Source organism: Sapajus apella, unplaced genomic scaffold (assembly GCF_009761245.1).
Source record: "Sapajus apella isolate SASKATOON/1434 unplaced genomic scaffold, GSC_monkey_1.0 scaffold41, whole genome shotgun sequence".
Classification (NCBI taxonomy): Eukaryota; Metazoa; Chordata; class Mammalia; order Primates; family Cebidae; genus Sapajus; species Sapajus apella.
This window is the reverse complement of record NW_022436981.1, coordinates 9,074,925-9,086,534: the sequence shown is the minus strand read 5'-3', so window position 1 is coordinate 9,086,534 and position 11,610 is coordinate 9,074,925. Positions and strand designations below refer to the sequence as shown.

Genomic DNA, 11,610 nt, shown 5'->3' with positions numbered 1-11,610 from the left:
AAGTAAGGCCATGCTATATTTTGAGAGGCAGTGAGGGAGATGCTCAATATTGTTTGGCGAAGTGAATAGAATTGTTTTGGAAAATCATTTAGTTATATGTGTTTAAAAATTTATATTTTTTGAAGATAATGATGCAACTGAAAAAAATGTATATTCTGAGGGTAGAACTAGACATAAAATGAAGATTTGAGTATAAAAGCAATTTCTTTCATAAGTACTGGTTAGAGGAATAAGAGTACAATACATAAATTACCAATAATGAATGGATGTGATAAATTAACTATAGTACGCTTTTATAGGATCATTATTAACATGCTATTAAACATGTTTACAAATAGTGTTCATAAAATTGTGAAAACACCTATAAAATATTAATGAATATGCATGTTATAAAATATATATGCCTAACAATGCTAAATTTTCAAAAATTGACATGGAATGTGTATGTAAATCTGAGATGGTTCTATTTTTTTAAACATGAAAAAATCTTCAAAGGAACTTAACTAATATCTCTTTATGATGTTAGAAATTTTGTCTTTTTGCAATAGGATTAGAGGCAATTTTTTCACAGTATGCTTTATATTTAATTTTTTTTACTTGAACCTGTAATATCATATGCTAAAAAATTATATGTTTTTAAGTAGTAGAAAAATTTTATCAGCTAAATTCAATAGCTGCTTTCTTTGCTCTGGGAAGTGAGGCATCAAAAGACTTTTAAATAGAGCCATAAATATCAAATTATTGAGACAAAGAATGAGTCCTCCGGAAATTCAAAAGAGAGAGAACTAGTTGCTCAGTGAAGATAAACTATCTTGTGAAACATAGCTGAAGTCAGATTCAGAAGGCCTTGAATGCCAGACTAAGAAAGATAGACTTTATTCTGATGCAAATGGAAGTCCTTGAAGAGATTTTTGTAGCTCCAATTAATGAATATCCTTTGTTCTTCTCCATTAAAGCTGGTATATTGAAAATGTATATGCATCTGTATATTCATATCTGAACGTATGTACACCAAATGTATTCACCCCTAGGCAGGAAATAATGTGTCTAAAAAGAAGAAACAGGAAGAACGATGAAGGCATTCGTTAATTAGAGTACATTTACATTTCCAGCGTCAGCTAAAATCATCCACTTATTTAAATGGAAATCTCAGTTTATTACAGCCATTATTATTCAGCAGTAAGACAACTAGTTTGAATTTCACAAGTAGAGAAAATTGTATTGTCTGTTACTTCTTTCAGGGGTCACTATTAATCAACTTTAGAGTAAAATTACAGTTTTTAGGCATCAAAGTTATTTATTGAGTACTTACTACATGTAGAACCATTGGATAAATTTCACAAATAGTGAAAATTGTATTGTCCGTTGCGTCTCTCAGAGGTCACCATTAGTCAACTTTTGAGTAAAATTACAGTTTTTAGGCAACACAATTATGTATTGAGTACCTACTATGTGCAGAATCATTGGATAAATTCCATACAGAATCCCATTTACTTCTCATAGCAACCTCACCTGATTGATATTTATCATCCAAATTTTATAGGAAGAAAATCTGCTAGAGATAAGCAACTGGCCAATATGAACCTATCCTTAAACGCAGAATTGTTTTACTCTCCACATTCTGTATAAGCCAATAGATTAAAACCTCACATTAGAGCACACCCATTAACTTATGCATTTTCTAAAATTATTGCTATATTATACATTTTTTGAGAATGTGTGTATAGATATGTAATACATAAATATGTGTATGTGGGTATAGTATGCATATACACATGGCATATATTGATTAGTTTATGTGTAATGTGTAATATAAATATACATGCATTATAATTTATACATATAGAAACTTATTGAGTATTTTTTGTGGTATGCTTTTCATATGCATGTATTGTTACATATACCTATATATAAATAGATAATCAACAATATATAAATATAAATTATATGGAAATGTATATGCATATAAAATTTATACATACAATTATATATAAAATATATTTAAATATAGTAATTACATATATGTATGCACACATACAAAATTATGTTTCTGCTTTCTTTACCTAGAAAAAAAACTGCTGTGCTATTGGGAAATTAATTTTGTAATTGAGGAAATATTACCCTCACAATGAATAGAGGATAATGAATTCTGACTCCACTTTCAGGATTGCGGCCCCAAAAAAGAGTTGATGCCTCTCTTTACTGTTTAGAGGCCGTGCACCCCTAAGAATGATCTAAGAATCTTCGAGTGTCAGTACGAAGGACCTCCTTTCCTTATTCTCCCATCCCTTGTGTCTTTCTCCTCCAAATTCCACCTCCTCTAAGACGTACACAAGAGCCCACAGTTGGAGGAGGGGTGACAGGACCCCTTCAGCCCTGGTTCTAATTCTATTCTTTATACTCAAAAGATCAACTCTAAATCTGGTCCCTGCAGTGAAAGGACAATCACCTACTAGTTAAATTCATTCAGCTCTTTATTCAACAAAACGATGTAGCATTTTCATCAGTGGACAAACTGCCACCGTACAAAACATAAAGCATCAGCCAGAACAGAAAAGAGGCCTTCATGGGAGTTTGGAGTTCCACACAATGGCTGGGGAGGCTGAGCTGTCACTGCTTTTCTTCATCCCAGTACCCCATGCATAGATAGCACCAGCTCTAGCGTGAAGGGAGATTTAAAAGCAACTAAGTGCATATAAGCATTTCTCATTCATTATCTGGGGTTTCTGCTACTGGGTGACATATCATTAGTCCTAGTGTAAGGCAAGCTTTAAAAACGTAATTACTTAATCATGCAGTTAGCTTCCCATCAATCCTAGCAGCATTTGTTCTTAACTAGCTTTAAAGAACAAAATTAGGAGTAATTTGTAAACAAAAGTAATTGAAGAAAGGCAGATATTGCCAAGGTGTTGACAGCATTAACAGACATTATTGTTTCCCTTAATACCACCACAGCACTGCAGTTAACAATCGGTAGCTGGCAAAAGGCAGAGCTCGGGAATTAGTAGGAGGCCACCTGAGGAAGTGCAGCAGTAGGCAAAGTGGTCCTTCCACTGGCCCTACAGACATCGAACTCTAACAGGTAGGTTGACTCTCTGCTGCTAAACTGATTTGTATTTCATGCAACCTACAAATTTGATGATTTTGTAGGTTGGTGTGATTTTTAGCATGACCATGAAATTCTCTCATCTTATTTTTATATCTTCTTATTAGAACCCAAAAATTTTTCCCAGGAGGGTGCCATCATATTCACAGGAGCTATAGATGTACAACTTCCATCTGGCAAGAACAACTTAGGTAGGTAGGTAGGTAGAGACAAAATATCTTTGCCTGCCCTTCTCATTACGTGTTGCAGGTTCAGTGAACTTATAGTGACCATCACTTCTGGGCCAGATATTTTCCTAGTCACTTGATAAATGGAAGTGAGCAAGAAATGGACTCAATTTTCATGGAGCTACTGATTTTGTAGAGAGAGAAAAATGGAAATTAAACATGATCAACAGACTTAAACCAGTCTGTAATAGCCCCAATATTTATTTTGTAACTGCCTGCTGGGACTAGACACTTTACAGAGTCTTTAGCAGAAATCATGAATAAATGAAAGACTTAGAGTACAAACAAGAATATGCAAGAATATGTCAGGTCCAGGAATGAGAATATCACTATTGTCATTCTATAGAGGAAGTAACTGAGCCGGAAATGAACAAAGTAACTTACCAAAAATCACATACATAAAGAATAGCAAAGTTGAGATTCAGGTTCAGGTATTTATATTTATTATCACTCTTCTGTTATGATAGTGAGTCCAAATATCTTTCCAGAATCCAGTCGAATTCAACAGGAGTGCTGAACCTGGAATCAGAACACCCAAGTTTGATTCTGCCTCTGAAGTCTTCTACAGTGACTTTAAGTAAGTCATGAAAATTCAGTGAGTTTCAATGGCCCCATCTGTAGAAATTTGTATCTTGGTACCTTTAGCACAATCTGTTGCCATAAGAATCTAGTGATGTATAGGAATGCTATTGATTTTTGCACATTGATTTCGTATGCTGAGACTTTGCTGAAGTTGCTTATCAACTTAAGAAGCTTTTGGGCTGAGACGATGGGGTTTTCTAGATAAAGGATCATGTCATCTGCAAATGAAGATAGTTTGACTTCCTCTCTTCCTATTTAAATACCATTTCTTTCTTCTTTTGCCTTATTGCTCTGGGCAGAATTTCCAATATTATGTTGAATAGGGGTGAGGAGAGTGGGCAATCTTGTTTTGTTCTGATTTTCAAGGGGAATGCTTCCAGTTTTTGACCATTCAGTATGCTATTGGGTGGGTTTGTCATGTATGGCTCTTATTATTTTGAGGTATGTTCCTTCAATATTTAGTTTATTGAGTTTTTAAATAAAGAGATGTTGAATTTTATCAAAGGCCTTTCTGCATCTATTGAGATAATCATGTAGTCTTAGTTCTGTTCGTGTGATAAATCACATTTATTGATTTGCATATGTTGAACCAGCCTTGCATCTTGGGGATGAAGAATACTTGATCATGGTGGATGAGGTTTTTGATGTGCTGCTTGATTTGGTTTGCTAGTATTTTATACTTTATACACAAAGGAATATAAATATTTCTATTATAAAGACACATGTGTGCATATGTTCACTGCAGCACTATTCACAATAGCAAAAACATGGAGTCAATATAAATGCTCATCAGTGATAGACTGGATAAAGAAAATGTGGTACATATATACCATGGAATACTATTTAGTCATAAAAAGGAATGAGAGATCAGGCCCTTTGCAGGGACATGGATGGAGCTGGAGGCCCATTATCCTTAGCAAACTAATGCAGAAATGAAAAACAAAATACATGTTCTCACTTCCAAGTTGGAGCTAAATGATGAGAAGACATGAACACATGGGGGGAAACAACACACACTTGGCCCTGTCAGAGGGCAGTGGGTGGGATGAGGAGGGGGAGGATCAGGAAGGATAGCTGATGGATATGGGGCTTAATACCTGGGTAATGGGATAATATGTGCAGCAAACTACCATGGCACACGTTTACCTGTGTAACAAACCTGCAGATACTGCACATGTACCCCTGAACTTAAAATGAAAGTTAGAAATTTAAAAAAGAATCTAAAAAAATAATAGAAGTGATTTGTGCTTTTGGCCAAAAGTAAGGTATTAATGCTATGCAATTCTATTTATATGAAGTTCAAGAACAGGCAAAATAACCTGTGGTAATAAAAACTAAAATATAGGTGCCTCCAAATGGTTAAGAATAGACTGGAAAGAAGCATAGAGAACTTTCTAGGCTAATGGAAATGTTGTATATTAAATGTCAATACTCACCAAGTTAAGCACTTAAAATCTGTGCACTTTATTGTATGTAAACGATGCCTTAAAATTGCACTAAGAATAATACATAATTTATTAAATTTTTTCAGAAACTTAATATAAATCTTCATATCCATTTTTACTATCTTAGGAGTGAGTTGAGGTCCACTGTCCGAAATGAATCATCCAAGGGAATCACTTCATGCCCCATTAGACCCTCGCAAAAGGAAGTTCATATCCTTACAAATATCCTTTAATTTAATTCAAGATAAATAAAACCTTTTCTTTACATCTTTAAAAACCAAAGCATAAAGAATCATCATGAATTTCCATGTTTCTTGGTCTAGCATACAGACAAAATATGAAAAACTCAGTTTTCTATCTTTTTCAATTGAGAAAAAATTGTTAAAACTTAAATTTACCAATCAGAAAATTATAATAATATTACCTTTGAGTTGGGGTGGGATATGAGATAACTTTGATTCATTGACTTGTAGGACAACATAAATTGTTACCAAAGAGAGTATCATGTATTTTCCCATTATTTTGTGTTACCTTTTTTTATTTTTCTAGTGACTATAGAAATTTTTACTCTCTACAGGGTTTTATGACTCTAACATAAGCAGTAGTAAACAAACATATTTTTCATGAGTGCCCAGAGCATTCGGCCTTCAGAATTATTGGGTCAAGTCTTCATAGTCAAAGGCAGATCAATCAACAAGTTTCCATTGAGTATCTACTATGAGCCCAGAACAGCAGAGTTAAAAGGGTTGAGATAATTATGCAGGCCCCAAAGTGACGTTTATTGGTTTCCATAGATCATTTAGGCAGAAGGAGGCTTTTCTCTTTTAGTTATCTGTAAAACTAAATCACTATATTACCAGACTGGCCTACTTCTTTAAAAGATTAAATAAAAATTATTTGCAATACATGTAAATATTTTGGTAAATTCTTCTTACAAACTCTCAGAACTTAAAAAAATGCATCAGTTTAGATTTTAATGCTAGCCAGATAGGTGATACTTGAACTACTCAATAATGAGGAGTGCTCAACATTTACAATAAGAAAATACGGTTTATTGCCTTGGCTTCAAGAGGGAAAAAAAAAATTAGTTGACCTGCATTGGGGACCAGGTAGTGATTGTTTACATGAATAGGTTCTTTACTGGTGATTCCTGAGATTTTGGTGTACCCATCACCCAAGCAGTATACACTCTACCCAATGTGCAGTCTTTTATCCCTCACCCTTTTCTCCCAGTGCCAAAAGTCCAGTGTATCGTTCTTGTGCCTTTGTGTCCTCACAGCTTAGTTCCCACACATGAGTGAGAACATACAATCTTTAGTTTTTTCATTCATGAGTTACTTCACTTAATAGTCTCCACTTCCATCCAGGTTGCTGCAAATGCCATTATTTTATTTATTTTTTTATGACTGAGTAATATTTCATGGTATCTCTTCATGGTATAGGTAGATACCATGAATATATATAGATACCATGAAAAAAAAATTTATATATATATATATATATGAGAAACATTTTCTTTATCCACTAGTTGATTGATAGGGATTTGGGCTGATTGCATATTTTTGCAATTGCAAATTGTGCTGATATAAACGTGTGTGCAAGTATCTTTTTTATATAGTGACTTCTTTTCCTCTGGGTAGATACCTAATAGCAGTATTTCTGGGTAAAACGGTAGATCTACTTTAAGGAATCTCCACATTGTATTCCATATTGGTTGTAGTAGTTTACATTGCCATCAGCAGTGTGAAAGTGTTCCCTTTTCACCATGTCCATGCCACCATGTATTATTTTTTGATTTTTTGATTATGGCCATCCTTGCAGGACTGAGGTGGTATTGCATTGTAGTTTTGATTTATATTTCCCTGGTAATTAGTGATGTTGAGCATTTTTCCATATGCTTTTGGCCATTTCTATATCTTGTTTTGAGAACTGTCTATTCATGTCATTTACCCACTTTTTGATATAATTGTTTTTTTTTTCTTGCTGATTTGTTTGAGGTCCTCATGGATTCTGGCTATTAGTCCTTTGTCAGACGCATAGATTGTGAAAATTTTCCCCCACATGTGCATTGTCTGTTTACTTCCCCGATTGTGTTTTTTTTTTTTTTTTTTTTGCTGTGCAGAAGCTTTTTAGTTTAATTAAGACACATGTATTTATATTCGTTTTGTTGCATTTGCTTTTGGGTTCTTGGTCATAAAGTCTTTGCCTAAGTCAATGTCTAATAAAGTTTTTCCAATTTTATCTTCTAGAATCCTTATGGTTTCAGGTCTTAGATTTAAGTCTTTGAACCATCTTGAGTTGAATTTTGAATCGGGTGAGAGATGAGGATCCAGTTTCATTCTTCTACATGTGGCTTGCCAATTATTCCAGCGTCTTTTGTTGAATAAGGTGTCCTTTCCTGACTTTCTGTTTTTGTTTGCTTTGTTGAAGATCAGTTGGCTGTTAAGTATTTGGCTTTATTTCTGGGTTCTCTGTTCTTTTCCATTGTTCTATTTGCCTTTTGTTATGCCAGTACCATGCTGTTTTGGTGACTGTGATCTTATAATTTAGTTTGATGTTGGGTAATGTGATGCCTCCAGATTTGTTCTTTTTGCTTAAACTTGCTTTGGATATGCGGGCTCTTTTTTGGTCAATATGAATTTTAGGATTGTTTTTTCTAGTCTGTGATGAATGATAGTGATACTTTGATGAAAATTGCACTGAATTTGTAGATTGCTTTTGGCAGCATCGTCATTTTCACAATATTGATTCTATCTATCCATATGTATGGGATATGTTTCTATTTGTGTTGTCTATGATTTCTTTCAGCAGTGTTTTACAGTTCTCCTTGTACAGGTTTTTCACATCCTTGATTAGGTGTATTTCTAAGTATTTTATTTTATTTTTTGCAGCTATTGTGAAAGTGGTTGAGTTCTGGAATTGATTCTCAGCTTGGTCACTGTTGGAGTATAGCAGAGCTACTGATTCATGTACATTGATTTGGTATACTGAAACCTTGCTGAATTCATTTATCAGCTCTAGGAGCTTTTTGAGTGAATCTTTAGGTTTCTCTAAGTATATGATCATAGCATCAGCAAATAGCGACAGTTTGATTTCCTCTTTACAGATTTGGATGTCCTTTATTTCTTTTATCTGATTGCTCTGGCTAGAGCTCCCAGTTGAATAGAAGTAGTGAGTGTAGACTTCCTTGTCTTGTTTTAGTTCTCAAGAAAAATGCTTTCACCTTTTCCCTGTTCAGTATAACGTTGGCTGTGTGTATGTCATAGAACACCTTAACGTATGTTCTTTCTGTGTTGATTTTGTTAAGGGTTTTAATCATAAAGAGATACTGGATTTTGTCAAATGCTTTTTCTGCACCTATTGAGATGATCATATAATTTTTTATTTTAATTCTGTTGATGTGGCATATTGCACTTATTGGCTTATATAAGTTAAACCATCCCCACATCCTTGTTATGAAACCCACTTGATTATGGTGGATTATCTTTTTGATACGTGGTTGGACTCAATTCCCTAGTATTTTGTTCAGGATTTTTGCATCTATGTTCATCAGGGAGATTGATCTGTAGTTTCCTCTTTTTGTTATGTCTTTCCCTATTTTTGGCATTAGAGTGATAATGGCTTCAATGAATAATTTAGGGAGGATTCCCTATTTTTCTATCTTTTGAAATAGTGTCAATAAGATTAGTACCAATTCATTGAATGTCTGATAGAATTCAGCTATTCAGCTGTGAATCCGTCTGGTTCTGAAGTGGTTTTTTTTTTGGCAATTTTTATATTATCATTCTAATCTTGTTGCTTGTTATTGGTCTGCTCAGAGTTTCTACATCTTCCTGGTTTAATTTAGGAGGGTTGCTTATAAGACATCCATATAAGATATGGAATATCTTTTTGCACTCCTTTACATTAAGTTTATATGAATCCTTATGGTTAGGTGAGTCTCCTGAAGACAGGAGAAACTTGGTTGGTGAAATCTTATTCATTCTGCCTTTCTGTGTCTTTTAAGTGGAGCATTTAGGCCATTTACATTCAATATTAGTGTTGAGATGTGAGGTATTATTCTATTCATCATGCTATTTGTTGCCTGAATACCTTTTTTTCTCATTGTGTTATTGTTAAATAGGTCCTGTGATATTCAAGGGCTGCTGCTGTTCAGATTCTTTTGTGTCACAGGGTGCTCCCTTGATGTGGTATTCTCTCTCCCCTAAGAATGGGCTTCCTGAGAGCTGAACTACAGTGATTTTTTCTCTTCTGGATCTAGCCACCCAGTGGAGCTACCAGGCTCTGGGCTGGTACTGAGGAGTGTCTGCAAAGAGTCCTGCAATGTGATTCATCTTCAGGTCTTGCAGCTGTGGATACCACTACCTGCTCCCATGGAGATAGCAGTAAAGTGAAGTGGATTCTTTGAGGGTCCTTGGTTGTGTTTTTGTTTAGTGTGTTGGTTTTGTGTCGGCTTGCTTCTGGCCAGGAGGTGGTGTTCTCAAGAATGCATCAGTTGTCATTTTATAGGGAGTATGTAAACTCACTCTAGGGATACCTGGTTAAGTATTCAGGTTTCTCAGGTGGTTGGCAGGCCATGGAGTTCCCAAAAGATTATGACCTTTGTCTTTGACTACCAGGGTGGGTAGAGAAAGATCACCAGGTAGTGGCAGGGATAGGCATGTCTGAGCTCAGCCTCCTTTTGGGCAGGGCTTGCTGTGGATGCAATGGGGCATGGGAGTGTGGTTCCCAATCCAATGGAGTTATATTCCCAGGGGTACTATGACTGCCTCTGCTGTATCATACAGGTCTCCAGAAAGGGGGAGAAGTCATGGGTCACACCCCTCTTCCATGTAGTTCACAGTCCTAAAGGCCAGTCTCACTCCCACTGTACCCCCCTAACAGCACCAAGTATATTTCCAGGCAGCTGGTGACCAGGGCTGAGAATTTGTCCCAGACCATGAGCCTCTCCATTGAGAAACCAAGCAGACTTAGATTTTTGACATCTCAAGGAGCCTGCAGTGGTGAGCTAGTTCCTTCAAAGGATCTGTGGATTCTTTTGGCTTTCCTCGTATGTTTCTGTGGTAGTTCTTAGAGCAAAAGTTCAAGGTATGAGTTTCCATATGGTACTCTGTCTGAGTAGAAGCTGCATTCTAGTCTTGCCTCCTATCTGCCATATTAATCTCATCAGCCCTTTTATGTAAGGTTCTGTCATTCTACTGAAGTGACTACATTGTCTGGACTATATACCCTGTGGTTTGGTTTTATGTGCCCGGAAAATTTAGGACATGGGGACACATGAGAAGTTTAGAAGAAGAGGTTTAATAGGTAGAAGAGAAGAAGCAGCATCTACTATAGAAGAAGGGGTCTCCAAGCAGAAAAGACCAGTTGGCAGCAAATGCATCAAATTTTATAGCCTTATTTGAGGAGGTGGTGTCTGATTTACATAGGGCTCACAGATTGGTTTTATGAGGTATGATTATTACGTAGCATGGGGAAGGGTCACCCTACCCTAATCTTCTTATGCAAATAAGCTTGCCAGTTGATTGGTGCCATCTTGTCTGCTTCTTACTGTGCACATGGCTGGCAGAGAAGGGAAGACAGAGCTGCCATCTTGAAAATGTCCAGTCCTTAGTTCTTACCAGCATTCACCCATGTAATCTTCTAGCTTGCTTGTGTATGGCTGCAAGTCAACTTTGCAGGCTTCTCTTTGTTAGAAAATGATTTGGAGCTGCTTTTCATTAAAATGAAAACCTTACTACGAACTCCCATGCCCTTACTATCTGCCTAAGTAATTTCTGCTTAACTCCCGTATCACTACAATTTTAACTGTTCTCTCTCTCGTCTCTACAAATTCAACACTAATAATATGATTTTAAAGGGTGACCAACTGAATTTGCACTGAAGTCTTGGCCCCTGGCCCTAATACTTTGCTCTCCTCTATGACAGGGAGCTTATGATACTGACAGAGCCCAGTGTCTAGAGTAAGATGCACTGGGATACAGAAGGTAGACAGAGTGAAGAAGTCCGCCTGCAGTGGAATCTGCTGGAGGGCCTGTCTCCTATTCACTTTTCTCCGTGGCTTCGGCTTGAGGTCCCAATCTTTATATCAGAATCAGGTCCAGATAGGCAGAAATGCAAGTGCTGAAAGCTGGAAGCTACCTGTGCGCTGCTCCATAGTAAGGCAACTGAGTTTAACTCAGAACTTTGCTTCTGGGCAGGTTATTTAATCAAAATAATAATAATCAGTGGGTTTTTTTTTTTTTTTTTT

At 36.0% G+C, this 11,610-nt stretch overlaps 1 long non-coding RNA gene across 1 annotated transcript in view; it reads right to left on the bottom strand.

Annotated features, from left to right (window-relative positions):
• Positions 1-836: 836 nt before the first annotated feature.
• LOC116565816 overlaps positions 837-11,610 on the bottom strand; it is a 28,964-nt gene continuing 18,190 nt past the window's right edge. Inside the window, exons 2-3 of the long non-coding RNA XR_004275597.1 lie at positions 3,718-3,852; positions 837-1,047 (exon numbers count right to left, since the gene is read on the bottom strand). This is a non-coding gene — a long non-coding RNA (uncharacterized LOC116565816). The remainder of the gene's footprint in view (positions 1,048-3,717; positions 3,853-11,610) is intronic.